The 13,300-nt window shown below is 54.5% G+C and overlaps 1 protein-coding gene across 6 annotated transcripts in view; it reads right to left on the bottom strand.

Annotated features, from left to right (window-relative positions):
- LOC133349435 (forkhead box protein P1-like) overlaps window positions 1-13,300 on the bottom strand; it is a 267,516-nt gene that overhangs the window by 190,325 nt on the left and 63,891 nt on the right. The window contains exon 1 of one of the 6 annotated variants that reach the window (XM_061562860.1): window positions 3,061-3,274. The exons of 4 other annotated variants lie outside the window; for them this stretch is intronic. The gene's annotated coding sequence lies outside the window, so the exon portion shown is untranslated. Of the gene's footprint in view, window positions 1-247; window positions 558-3,060; window positions 3,275-13,300 lie in introns of those variants that run through there. One more of the 6 variants, XM_061562861.1, reaches the window with a different exon arrangement.

Raw genomic sequence — 13,300 nt, 5'->3', positions numbered from 1 at the left:
GAGGGGGGAGAAAAAAATATATATCATTCTAAATGCATTCAACGAAATTTAAAATAAACATTTATGTTTATAAAAGCAGACAAAACTATGCCAATGCTGCGGGGCAGAGAAATATCAGTGCTTGAGCCGCTCGACAAAACGCACGCGCGTGCACACACGAAAGAAAAAAAACCTGGCAAAAGGCGGCTCGCCACTTTCTTTTTTGGCACCAGCGACGGAACTTCAAACGATTTGCAGCGCGACCCACCTTCCTCGTGCACCCGGACCGCTTTGAGCGAACTTGCCTCGGTCGTTCGGTCGGTCGGTCGGCTGCTACGCCATGTTCCGCTGAGCGGAGGAGATGGACAGAGACAGAGAGAGAGAGGAGTGTGTGCACCGGCGGCTCCTGGCAACACCGTGACACGGGGGGTTGCTGCCACTCTCTCGATCTCTCTCGCGCCTTCGCGTTTCTCAGCTACGGCCGCAAACCTCGTGCTCGGCCCTCGCCACGGCCGCGGCGAGCCTCCCTCCGCTCTGCGCTCGCCGCACGCGCGCGCAGAGCACCTTTCTTTACCTCCGCCGGCGTTGGCGGCCGCAGAGCAAAGCTTTGCTCGCCTGCCTTTTTTTCCCCCGTTTCTTCCTTTCTCTCTCCCCCCCCACCTACAATTTCTCTCCTCTTCCCCCCCCCCCGCAACGCACCACCTCCTTCCCCCTTCGCCTTGCGTGTGAGTGGCTATGAGCACTGAATTAAGAGGCCTAACTGTCCTGTTAGGTCCCCGAGGCGTCTGACCTTCGTGCGGACAAACAGACTCATAAAGCCGATGATCGCACGCGCGCGCGCCTTGAGAAGGCCGAGCCGCAGAATAGGGAACCGAGCTGGCGGGCTGGGGGCTTCTGTGCGTGCACCGCTCAGATACCGATCTGACAATCCTTTTCTTATTTTATAATCGCATGCTATTTCGTGAAGCCTTCCTTTGGATCCCGAGGATGGGGCATAATTGGAAACAGATGTTTCAACAGAAGACGCTGCTACCCAAAGCGTTAAATTAATCTGGGTATAAACGAACACGAGTCAGAGCCATAGGAAACATTTTTTAAGAAATTAATATTAAATTCTACGCGGAAATATGGACGCATTTTTGTGAAAGAATTGGCAATTTTGACAGCTGTAATATATATATAAATGCGAGAGACCAGTTTGTGAGTGCTGTGTCAGTGTATCTGAACAGTTAACAAAAATCCAAGAGAATTAACACTTTTTTTTGTCCGGAGTAAAGAAGGAATCCCAGCTAGGGCATGGAATTACCCCCCCCCCCCCCCCCAATTTATCTCCCCCCAACTCCTTCCTACCACCACAGTAAGCGCAGTCCCCCCCCCCCCCCCTCCTTCACTGCTTTGTACAGACTTATATTTTTGCCGACACTTTATCTGTTACGAGAAAGTGCATTGTACACCACAGACGGTGACACAGCGAGCCGGAGCTCTTGACGCTACAGCTCAGCGAGAGCCTCTCTCCTCGCGGCGCGAGCCCCTGGACGTGTCCACAAGGTGGCCAAGAACACAGTGGCGTGACCTCCACATTTCAGCGACTGGAATTCAGATTAATTTTTTGTATCTTCTTGATACATTTTTGCTCAACCAAAACCGGGGGTGGGCCCGGCGGCACGACGGTTTCGCGCGCTATGCCATGAACGCAGCCGCCCGAGTTCGGTTCCCTGACGCGGCTGACATCGGTGGTACTGGATTGCATTTGACCCGATCCTTGACCCACTCCCACTGCACCAAACTACCCACAACCCCCCGCCCCCTCGTGACCAACACCACGTAGGGAGGTCCTCTTATCCAGCGGTAGATTGAGCTTTAATTCCTTATTATATAAACCTAGACTATATGATGCTTATATCCCAAGTCGCCCACCCCCCAAAGACAATGTTACTCTTATTATTTTTTTGTTCAGCAGGACAGTCTGTTAAGTCACAAACCAAACTGTCTCCGTACAAACTCTCTTTAAGTGCTCACCACCACCCCCAACCCCAGCAGCCCTACCTCGTCTGTTGCCGTCCTCATTCTGCAATAACAAACAGCAGCATTCTCAAAGAGCGCACTTCATGGTTTAAGGAAATAATTAAAAAAACAACGGAGGGAGGAAAGAGGACGAACACAAAAAAAAACTGTCACGGGTTTCAAAACAAGAACGACTTTGCTGGAAAAACTGAAGGAGTGGGATTTTTACCTAAGACAGCCCCAGAAGAAGAGTCTCTGGGGGAGCGAGCCCGCTTCATATTTCAGCACTGTCCACGGCCCCTGCTAGCTTGCTAAAGTAAACAATACATAGCTGTGATGAAATGGAATTTTTTTTTCTGTTTGGCCTAATGGAATTTGTCAATCCGTTGTGACGAGTTTGTTTTCCTTTTCCCTCCTGGAGCCACTCTATCCCCTGCGCCCTCGCCCCTAGCTCCCCCCACCCCCCACCGTGCCCCCCTCCTTCCATCGACCCGGCGCCCCCCCCCCCAATGGCCCAACGTGGCCTGCCGCACCCCCCTCCCTGCCCCTGGCCCTTCCACCGCCACAGCCACTGCCGCCCCCTAACAACTCACGACAGGAAACCTCACGCTTCTGCTGGCTTGAAGGGGAAGTGACCTTGTTTACGCGACAGCCCATCATTGTTTTTTATTTTCGACTCATGCCGAAAGGAAAGAAAACGAGAACGTGCTAAAACAAAAAAAAAGAAATGGGTATCGCAAAAAAACAGAAAATCTGGCGAGAATTACGAAAATCGAGCGATTCGCAGGCAGGGGCTGGCGTGAGCCCCTGAGCACCTCTCGGGTAAGAAGCAGACGGGCGGGCGGGCGAGCGAGCGAGCTGACGGGCGAAGCAGAGGCAGCCACGCGACGGGGGCGATCGGAGAGCGGAGCGCTTCCTCCGTCGCCACTCGCATCGTTTGACTTCGCCGGAGCAGAACGGGTGGAGGCGCCCGAAAAGATTTTGTTCGACAGCCGCCGTGCGAGCAAATAGAGACGCACCACACCTTCTTTGACGCGGAGCGGAGATGCATTCGCTGTGCGCGGGTTATTTATTTACCGTGTCTTCCAGCACCGCCGGCCAGGAACTTGAAACGGCTCCCTCTTTAAGAAAAAGCCGGTCCCCCCCGACGTATTTCAGCGAGTGGCCACTTAGGAGCGATAATGGCCTCGCGATGAGCGGCGCGAGAAGAGCGTCCTCGGCGGGCGAACGTCCCTCTCTTCCCTCCACCCATCAGGTTGCAGGGGCCGCTCGAAAGAAACCCCTCAACGGCCTTGGCAAGGGTAACCGCGCTCGTTCCCCGCGTGCCGCCGCCGCCGCCACCGCCGCCTCTGACAGCGATGCTACCGCCCGCTGCCGCTCCGCAAAAGTTCTGCCGCGACGGCCAAAAAAGACACCGCCCTCGAAACGCATTCCACAGCGACCGCTGATCGAGAAAGAGGAGGGACAAAAGATCCCCTATTTAGTAGCCTCGTGGAGTACAGAGGTAAGTTATGTTAGTGAGCACCTATTGAGGGGCAGCGTGGGACAGGAGGTTGTGGTGGTGGTGGTGGTGGTGGTGGTGGTGGTAGCGTGACCAGTACCACACCTTTGCCTCGCCGGCGTGCGTTTCTCGCACGCTGTAGCAGGTATTCGTTGAGGGCTGAGCGTACCTAGGGCACGATACCCAGGACAGGTTCGAAAAGCACTTGCCATCGGTGTTGCACACGGACAAGAATCCAAAGCCACGTCGCGGCATTCACAAGGCTGGGGGTCGTGGCAACCGCCGCGCGCCGTCGCCCGCCCGCCCGCCCGCACGCACGAGCGCCGGCTTCTGGTGTCAAATTCAGTTTCGGCTCCTGACATTGGCGGAATTGCAGATGAATGGGTTAATGTCAACAAAAGCGTTCGTGACTTATGAAAACCGGTCCCGCACGGAGGCACCGCTGATTATTAAGCCACGGTTGAGTATATCAATCCCGCGCTGCCACATTACAGGAGGCGCCGTGCGCTTTCCGACTAATGGAGCTGAAATTCGGCGCGGAAGATGCCGCTCAGGGCGAGCGGAATCAAGAACGGGGTCTTTGCTGCTGCTACTGGGCAGGGGGGGAGGGCGGCAGGGAAGAGGATGGAGGATGGGGGATGGTTGGAATTACACCACGCGCTCCGCACACACTTCCCTCCCAACCAGGCAAACGCGCGTTCTGCTGTCGTGCGCCCCTGACTGACGAACATCCTCCGAGCTCCATGCCTCCCCGCCCGCGCCCCCGGGTTTTGGGCACGAGCCGCAAAAGTTCCTCGTGCTGACCCGGTCCACCCCCCGTTGCGGCCACAGCCATAGCCACCTTCCTCGGGGTGCTGCTTCCTCCCGACGAAATGAAAGCTGTTCCACCTCGCCACCTTCCCCCTCCGCCGTGCATCCGTGCCCCCCCCCCTTCCTCTTCGCCTTCCCACAAAATATCCCCCCCCTCCCACCATGGCCTCAACTCATAAAGCTGTGCTAACGCACCCTCCCTCCCCCCCCCCCCAATGTTACCGTAACCGAGCAAGGGCCACACGAGTGATAATTAAGAGACGAAAAAAGGTGGGCACAGAGCAGCCACTTCTCGCGGCCGCGCGCCACTTTGTACGGACAGCAAAGTGCGTCGTGGTGTTGTCGGTGTGGCGATGGGATTATTGTCACCTTTATCGCTCGCGATTTAAAGGCATGCCCCCCCCCCCCCCCCCAAAACCAAATCTCCGATGCGGTGTACAGAGAGTGGACGCGACGGCGAGGCGCAACCGTCTTTCAGCCACGGTATCTCCGCCATGCGCGGAACAGCTCCGGAGGATTTTCTGCTGATCCTAAATCAGTCTCCGCAGTGTTTTGTTGTCACGATTACTGCTCTGGAAACTTTTCGCTTGTGGTTGCTATGAATTGATGACCAATTCACCCGGAAAGTGCCTGAAGTCATCAGATCTCAGGGACCTATGTTGTAGTGCACCGAGGGGTGACCACAAAGCCGAGGACAGGTGCTTACAGGCCGCTGTGGTGCTTACAGGCCGCTGTGGTGCTAACAGACCGCTGTGGTGCTCACAGGCCGCTGTGGTGTTCACAGGCCGCTGTGGTGTTCATAGGCCGCTGTGGCGGCTCCGCTGTCGGCAGAGGCAGTGCAGAACAATCCGCGAGCTCAAATTGTCTACACTCCCCCCACCTTCACCGAGTGGCAGTGACCGGCGTGGTGAAGTATGCTCGTTGGCGTAACCCCCACGGCATTGGGAGGCCCTCATCCAACAGTGCATCAACAACAATGGCCGTGCATGTCAAGGTACGATTACTTTTATAATTTGTCACCAGTGTGTTGTGACTGCGCTGTATTTCTTTACTCTGTTTTAACTTCCTGCCCCGGGTCTCCCTTGAAAGAGAGCTGTTAAGTCGTCTCAAATTGTCTCTCATCATCATCAGCCATGATCAATCCACTGCTGGACGCAGGGCTTCCTCAACCGTTGCCACCCCCTCACGATCCTGCGATGTAACCATCCACTCGGCACCACCTGCACACGAGCGCATCGCTCCGTCTCCTCACGGACGCGCTGCCTTGCAGGAGGCGAAGGAGGCTTGTGAGTGTTTATTTTAGACTCGAGTAGCTTGCTTTTTTATTTTACTAGCTAAGGCCCACTGAGCTCTATAGTTTTTTTTTCTTGCAAAAACCACTTGGCCACAAATGATAGATCAACGAAAGTGGCTTATCACTTGGAAATGTATCTCGGCCAAATGCTCTAAATGCGCGTTGATTCTAAATGTGGAGGGGAAAACCGGAGGACACGGAAAAAAATCGACGCGACCTCGGGGAGAACTTGCAAACATCGAGGCGCGTCAGGGTCAGGGTTGAACCCACGACCTCCTGTACACCAGGCGTGGCAGTTCACATCTCGCCACTGCGCCACCCAAGCAGCTGGACAGCGGGCACCCGTACCAAGTCAGGTGCTTGGTGAGAGGCGAGTCAAAATGTTACCCACTCCCCCTGCCGTGATCCCCCCTCCCCCTCCACCAAACGGCGTGGTGAAGCAAGCGAGCTCTCACCCAGCTACAGACGGGCACTGGACGTGGGGAGGCTCGCGCTAGACAATCGACCCGGCCCAGCGACAACGACCCATTGAGTGCGGAGTCAGAGGCCTCCCTCTGCCACGGTCCAACACCTCCCCGGAATTCTGTTGAGCCAAGCGAGGAAAGTGAAGGGGGCTAGCTGGGTGGGGGGGACGCCTTGCCTACCCCCCCCCACTACCCTAACCCCTCCCCCGCAAACACTGCCCCCCCCTCCCTCCCGCCACCTCCGTCCGTACACCCACCACTGCCCAACATAACACACGAGGAGACACATGACACGCCTTCCGTAGGTTGTCCCAATTGTGCTGGACGGGGGACTTGGCACTTAATCTCAGCTGGTGAGAGGCCCCATTGCGCTCAGCTGCTCTGTCGGAAGGACGACTGCAGACCGAGAGCTTTGGCAGTCGGGGCAGTTGCCCCGCAGTATATGAAGGTCTCAGAAGCTAAGCTGACTTCAGCATGGTTTAGTAGTTGAATGAGAGGCTGCATGTGAATCGAAAGGTGTTGTAGGTATGTTGAACTTCCTTCGCACCGTACGTGGACCAACCGTGCAATATCGGAGGTGCGGGGGAAGGACAACAAACTGACGGGCGTGCCCAGGAGATGGCAGTCAAGCGTTGGATTCTTGAATCTATCTGTGCGGAGATGTTTAGTGTTGCCCTTTTGTATGCGTTGGTTTGGTCCAGGTAACTCTGGTTGCCCCACACGTGAAGTCAAGCACTCATGAATGGAATTGGCCAAGTGTCCCTCTCTTGAAAGATTCTCGTAAGAGACTCGTGGAAGTTTGCCTGAGCAAACAGAGGTCATGTATATCGATGGGACCTTTTTGCCAGTATCGCAAAATGTTGAAAAAAACAAGGATATGTTTTACTCTTTCTGGCAATAACACTGGAGGTGTCAAGATGTTCAAACACCAGATACCTTTAAGTCTACGTGAACCAGACATACGTGTAAACAAACATGCTGTGAACTTCTATGGCACCGTATGTAGCTAACCATGCTAATCATTACTAGGAATGGAACGACACATTCCTTTGATTAATATCGATTAGTAAGCTCGTGAAAAACACGCATCATATCGCCTGCGTAATTCACACGCGTGGTATGTAATGGGTTCTCGTGTGACCTCTGCAGCCAATCAGTGGCCGCTACATTTACCGCAATGTACATTAAAACAAAACTCAGCCATCCTTGAATCGAATCGGCATGCGACAATCCATACGATCGCCAAGGCAGGCGAATCATTCCACCCCGAGTAGAGTCCACGGAACAAACACATCTAACTTATCACAAAACGCAACCGTATTTTATCACCCCCCCCCCCAAGAGGAATGATGATGATGGATTTTAGCAAACCACTACGCAGTATTTGAACTCTCAAACCCTGGGACGACGAGTCACGCGTCCCGACCGCCGCGATATTCCGGCATCGTTAACGCAAGCCGCGTGATCTCTGTACGGGGGCATGTGCCGTCTCGCACGGTTCAATAATCCGGCAAACACACACACAAAAAAAACAAACCGCCTCCCACAAAAAAAAACACGGCGTTGTGACTTTTGTCACTTAGCCTCGGGACGGCGAAACAAAGGCGACGATCGCCCCGTCACAACGTGTTCGGCATTTCCGACAGCATCGTCAGGACACGCGATCCGTGCGCTCCGCTTGGCAGCTTTGTAATGGCTGAGCGACACCGGCTTCGTTTTGTTTGTTTGTCCGGCGGATCCACATTGTTTCGGAATAACAACGTCGCATTCCATGTAGTGGGGAGGGGACACGACGCTCACCTCACGATACTCCCTCATACACGCACTCTCCTACCTCTCATCTCACTCTCTCCTACCTCTCATCTCTCTCTCCAACCTCTCATCTCTCCTACCTCTCATCTCACTCTACTCCCCTCCACGCACTCTCCTGCCTCTCATCTCACTCTACTCCCCTCCACGCACTCTCCTGCCTCTCATCTCACTCTACTCCCCTCCACGCACTCTCCTGCCTCTCATCTCACTCTACTCCCCTCCACGCACTCTCCTACCTCTCATCTCTCCCCTCTCATCTCACTCCACTCCCCTCCACGCACTCTCCTACCTCTCATCTCACTCTACTCTCCTCCACGCCCTCTCCTGCCTCTCCCCTCATCTTACTCTACTCCACGCACTCTCCTACCTTTCCCCTCTCATCTCACTCTACTGTTCTCCATGCACTCTCCTGCCTCTCTCCTCTGATCTCACTCCACTCCCCTCCACGCACGCTCCTACCTCTCCCCTCTGATCTCACTCTACTCCCCTCCACGCACTCTCCTACCTCTCCCCTCCCATCTCACTCTACTCCCCTCCACGCACTATCTTGCCTCTCCCCTCTCATCTCACTCAACTGCCCTCCACGCACTCTCCTACCTCTCCCCTCTCATCTCACTCTACTCCACTCCACTCACTCTCCTACCTCTCCCCTCACATCTCACTCTACTCCCCTCCACGCACTCCCCTACCTCTCCCTCTCATCTCACTCTACTCCTCTCCACGTACTCTCCTACCTCTCCCCTCTCATCTCACTCTTCTCCGCTCCACGTACTCTCCTACCTCTCCCTCTCATCTCACTCTACTCCCCTCCACGCACTCCCCTACCTCTCCCTCTCACCTCACTCTACTCCCCTCTATACACTCTCCTACCTCTCCCCTCTCATCTCACTCTACTCCCCTCCACGCACTCTCCTACCTCTCCCCTCTCATCTCACTCTACTCCCCTCCACGCACTCTCCTACCTCTCCCCCCTCATCTCACTCTACTCCCCTCCACACACTCTCCTACCTCTCCCCTCTCATCTCACTCTACTCCCCTCCACGCACTCTCCTACCTCTCCCCTCTCATCTCACTCTACTGCCCTCCATGCTCTCTCCTACCTCTCCCCTCTCATTTCACTCTACTCCTCTCCACGCACTCTCCTACCTCTCCCCTCTCATCTCACTCTACTCCCCTCCACTGCTCTCTCCTGCCTCTCATCTCACTATTTTCCCCTCCACGCTCTCTCCTACCTCTCCCCTCTCATCTCACTCTACTCCCCTCCACGCTCTCTCCTGCCTCTCATCTCACTCTACTCCTCTCCACGCTCTCTCCTACCTCTCCCCTCTCATCTCACTACTCTCCACCACGCTCTCTCCTGCCTCTCATCTCACTCGACCCCCCCTCACATGCTCTAGATTTTAGCAACCGTGGCTATCTGTGGGAGCCCGCCTAAACGATTGCTCAGCGGGAGGAGGTGTCCCCTTCTCCTTTGCTGCCCCCGTACTAGTGGACCGATCTATCCACAGCTCTCTGTGCTCTTGACCCCGTGACCCTGTTTCGAGTCCAGGCTCAAAATCCTCATGTTGTCCTCTGCGAACGGCCTCTCGGGGTGCCGACAGCCAGACATTGGTGGAAGAGGTGGAAGCACCCACACTTTACCCCACCAAACGCGACCTGCCGACCGATCGACATAACCTCGGTTGTTCCCCATTCGCAGTGCCGCTCGGTGGATAGAGGTTGGAGGGAATAAATAAAAAAACATGTGTTTAGAAAAAAATATATATATATACAAAAACTCGCGCCGTTGTTTCAACCACCGGGAGATCGAATCGATCCGGCGACCTCGGGATCGCAAGCCCGGCGAACTCGGGATCGCAAGCCCGGCGAACTCGGGATCGCAAGCCTGGCGCGCTTGCCGACCGTCGCACCGCTGCGTGGCAGGCCTCCAGTCGCAACGAACTTCGACGCTCCCGAAATCCACATCGCACCGCATAATGGTGCCAGCAAAAGTGGCTCTGCGGAGTCGGCTACAACAGCGTTTGGGATCCCTCTCGAGGCCTTTAATTATCTGTCCTCTCTGCCTCCCTCCACCCCAACAGGGGGGGATTTTTTTATTCCGGAAGGAGTTCACACGACTGCTTACAGCCCTCTCCTGGACATCGTGGGGACAAAAAAAACTAGCTGCAGGAACCTTAACGCAATTGAATAAAAAGTGATCTTAAAAAAAACAACTCGGTAATTATTTATCAAATAAATAAAAAATCGGGACGAGCGTAACATGATTCACGACCTTTCAGCTGACGAAGCCGAACTCGGAATTCCCCAGATTGGGAATGATCACAAACACCTTGTAGTCAACGACCCAATGCAGAAGATCCCTGGGGGGTTTGATCTTCCACGAAGCTCATGGTCCACCCTAAACCAGATCCGCTCGCTCCACAGACCATGGCAGATGCGGACACCTGATGCAACAAATGGAAAAACAGTGTGCGACTGCGGTCATCCAGAACAGACCGTACAAAATCTAACGACGCAATGCCCGATCCACAAATACGAAGTAGACATCGCGGCGACGCACTCCGCTGCTCCGTGACGCGGCTGTCTGGCTTGACCACCCGCATGTGAAATTATAGCTGTTGCTCTGCATCTGCATCAGCCATACGGAAGAACAAGAAGAACTGCGGATATATCTGCTGGCTTCTTAATCCACCTGTTTCTCTGCAGACCACAAAGAGACATCACTCCGTGCCAAACTGGGTAGCGATATCCAAACCAAGCGGTCCATGGCGGTGTGTCTCTCGCCTCCGGCACTCTTTGACTCACCGCCACGGCCGGCACCGACATCCCTGGAGTGCCAACCATCAGGTGTGTGTGTGTGCGGTGTACGGCGGCTAGATTTGTAATATGAACCGAAACGATTGGTCATCGCAATGAGGAGGACCATGGAGGGGACGGAGATGAGGGAGGCGGGGGAGGTCACGAAGAATGGAGTTGAGAAACGTTGGTTTTGCGGTGGATTTATTTTGTGTACAGCCTCCAAACAAACAACAAAACAAAGGAGCTCAAGAGATTGTGAAATAGTGCCGTTGGCGAGCCTGACCAGTCATCAGACGTCCGAATTCAATCTGAAATGCAGAGCAAACTAAATCTAACACGCTCTAAAAATAACGAGTGAGTCATCTGATGGTAAACAGGGTCGAGGTAAAGGTACAGTCCTGTAACTTCTTTCCCTCGATGGTGTTTGGCCTAATCTTCCAGACGTCTCAGCTTCACCCCAAGGCGTCTTAAGCTCCCCAGACGTCAACCTCTCTTGCCTCTCTACGCGCTGCGAAGAAGGGACATCGTCCCCAGACGTCGCCTATTGTTTACATCTCTCTCGCCAAGGCCACAGTGTTATTGACGAATGCGGTGAGTTTTAGTTCCTTTAGAAGAGGTGGCAGGAGCAACCCTTTTGCCCAACCACACGTGCCCGGCCCATCGACAGAACGATTTGCGCCCATTTAATACTGCCGGCTAAATTCAACAAAGCTCCCCCATTGTCTCTTCATGAGCCGGTGACCTCTGCATTGCAAGCCCAGTGTGCCACGCATTGCACCGCGGCAGCATCCCAAATAAGAAGACAATATGTACATCGAACGTCTTTCGCACCATACGTAGTCAACCGTGCTAATTCATCAATCGTTTATAATGATGACACGGACAAAATGCAAGAGGGGAGTGGGTGGAGATGGGGCAATTGTGGCTGCACTCCATCCCAGCCCAACTCACCCACCGACTCGCCCACCCACCCACCCACCTGCCAACCTGTCAACCCATCCTCTAAACCGCCAACCTACCCCACCCAAGTGCGGCCAACAATTGATCAGGTCGGCAGACGGCAGAGAGAGAGAGAGAGATGGAAGGGGGCAGGTGTTAGGCACGGGTGACTGTGGCGTCCGAGCGCAGTTGATGGTCCAGCAAAAGCCGGCTAAGCGAGATCGTTTGTGCGGTCGCCGTCCACACGGCCAAGCCGGTATCGCATTCGGCAGGCTGCCCCGCACGTGGGGAAATTGTAACAATAATGAAAGCAAAGGAGTAAATAAACCCAGAGGAGAACGCCGATTCTCGTTCCTTTTGAGTCCGTCGGTTTATTTACTTTTAATTCACGCAATCGCACATCGACCGTTGCTGCGGCAAAACGCCAGGAAGCATTCATCGCGAAGTCAGCCCTAACTGTGGCGTATTAAACTCACTTGTAGGCACGTGCATGCACCACATGACACAAAAAAAACACAAAGATCTCCCCCATGTGTGGCTAGCGAGCGCCCGTTAAAGCCGGCCCGACGCAGAACGACGGTGTGGTAAAACCGGCATCGCGCGCACCTGGCCACCTTTGTCTCCCCCGGTGGCGAGATGTCGATGACTCGCAACGGAAAGAGGCACACGTCTACTCAGGCCGAGTCAACCATAGCGGAGACACACGCCACCTTAGTTCAGAATTCCGGGAACTGAGGAGCCGCGTGCAGGTGCCGGATGGATCGTTGCACCGCAGGATTGCGCGACGAGCTTAGTGGTGACTTTAGCCAGGCCTTCATCCACCAGTGGATTGATCGTGCCTGCTGCTGCTGCTGCTGATGATGATGATGAAACTACAGCTGTCCACAACGTGGGCAGGAGCTACCTCCGGGTCGCTGGGATCGCAGCCGACCGCGAAAACCGCACACCCCGATACGCCAGCAGATGCGCAGGGAAGAGGTTTTTTTTTTTCCGGCGACAGAAAAAGTGCGGCCGCACCGTCGCCACGACCTGGAGCCCCCAGAGCGTCACCACCCCGCGGCCACCGTGACCCACACCCGTCGTCGCTGACCCCCGTACGCGAATTGCACTCCGTCCAGAAGTATAGAAAAATATAACCACGGAAAGGGGGGGGGTGGTGTAAACCTGGTCGGGTGGGGGGCCATGGCCCCCGGGAAATTGGTCGAGCGCCGTGTCAGACCCACGACGCAATCAAACACCGGGGGGGGGGGGGACACGGAGCCCGGCGCCGTGTCCTCGTGAACGCGTGCAGCTTTCACCGTCATTAATCTCAAATGGCCGCGGTTAATTTTTTCGATGCAGGTGGGGGATCGAGCCGGAGAATGTGTAAATCGTGCGCTCAAAAAACCCGAAGAGACTGATCAAGTGGCAATCTTTTAAATTACCCTCTTTCACCGTTTGTCGCCTTGCACCAATATCAACGATGCATGTGTATCCGCTACACTGCGTATACACATACGCACATGTATTCCACCAAATGGACGCGCGAGCTTTTGTTGTGTTACATTGTTTTAATAAAAGACGTTGCCGTTATCCACCCGTAATTGAGCGTATTACGAAACGTAAATACATTAATGTATAACATTATAATAAGTGCAATTGTATTGACACATGCGATGCGTCGCATCAAATGCATTCTCTAGCTCTCAGAGTAATTCT

Source organism: Lethenteron reissneri, chromosome 30 (genome assembly GCF_015708825.2).
Source record: "Lethenteron reissneri isolate LAM-NWPU_2019-01 chromosome 30, ASM1570882v1, whole genome shotgun sequence".
In the NCBI taxonomy this organism is placed as follows: domain Eukaryota; kingdom Metazoa; phylum Chordata; class Hyperoartia; order Petromyzontiformes; family Petromyzontidae; genus Lethenteron; species Lethenteron reissneri.
Note: the sequence above shows the minus strand (reverse complement) of the source record. Positions and strands in the feature narration are given on the sequence as shown.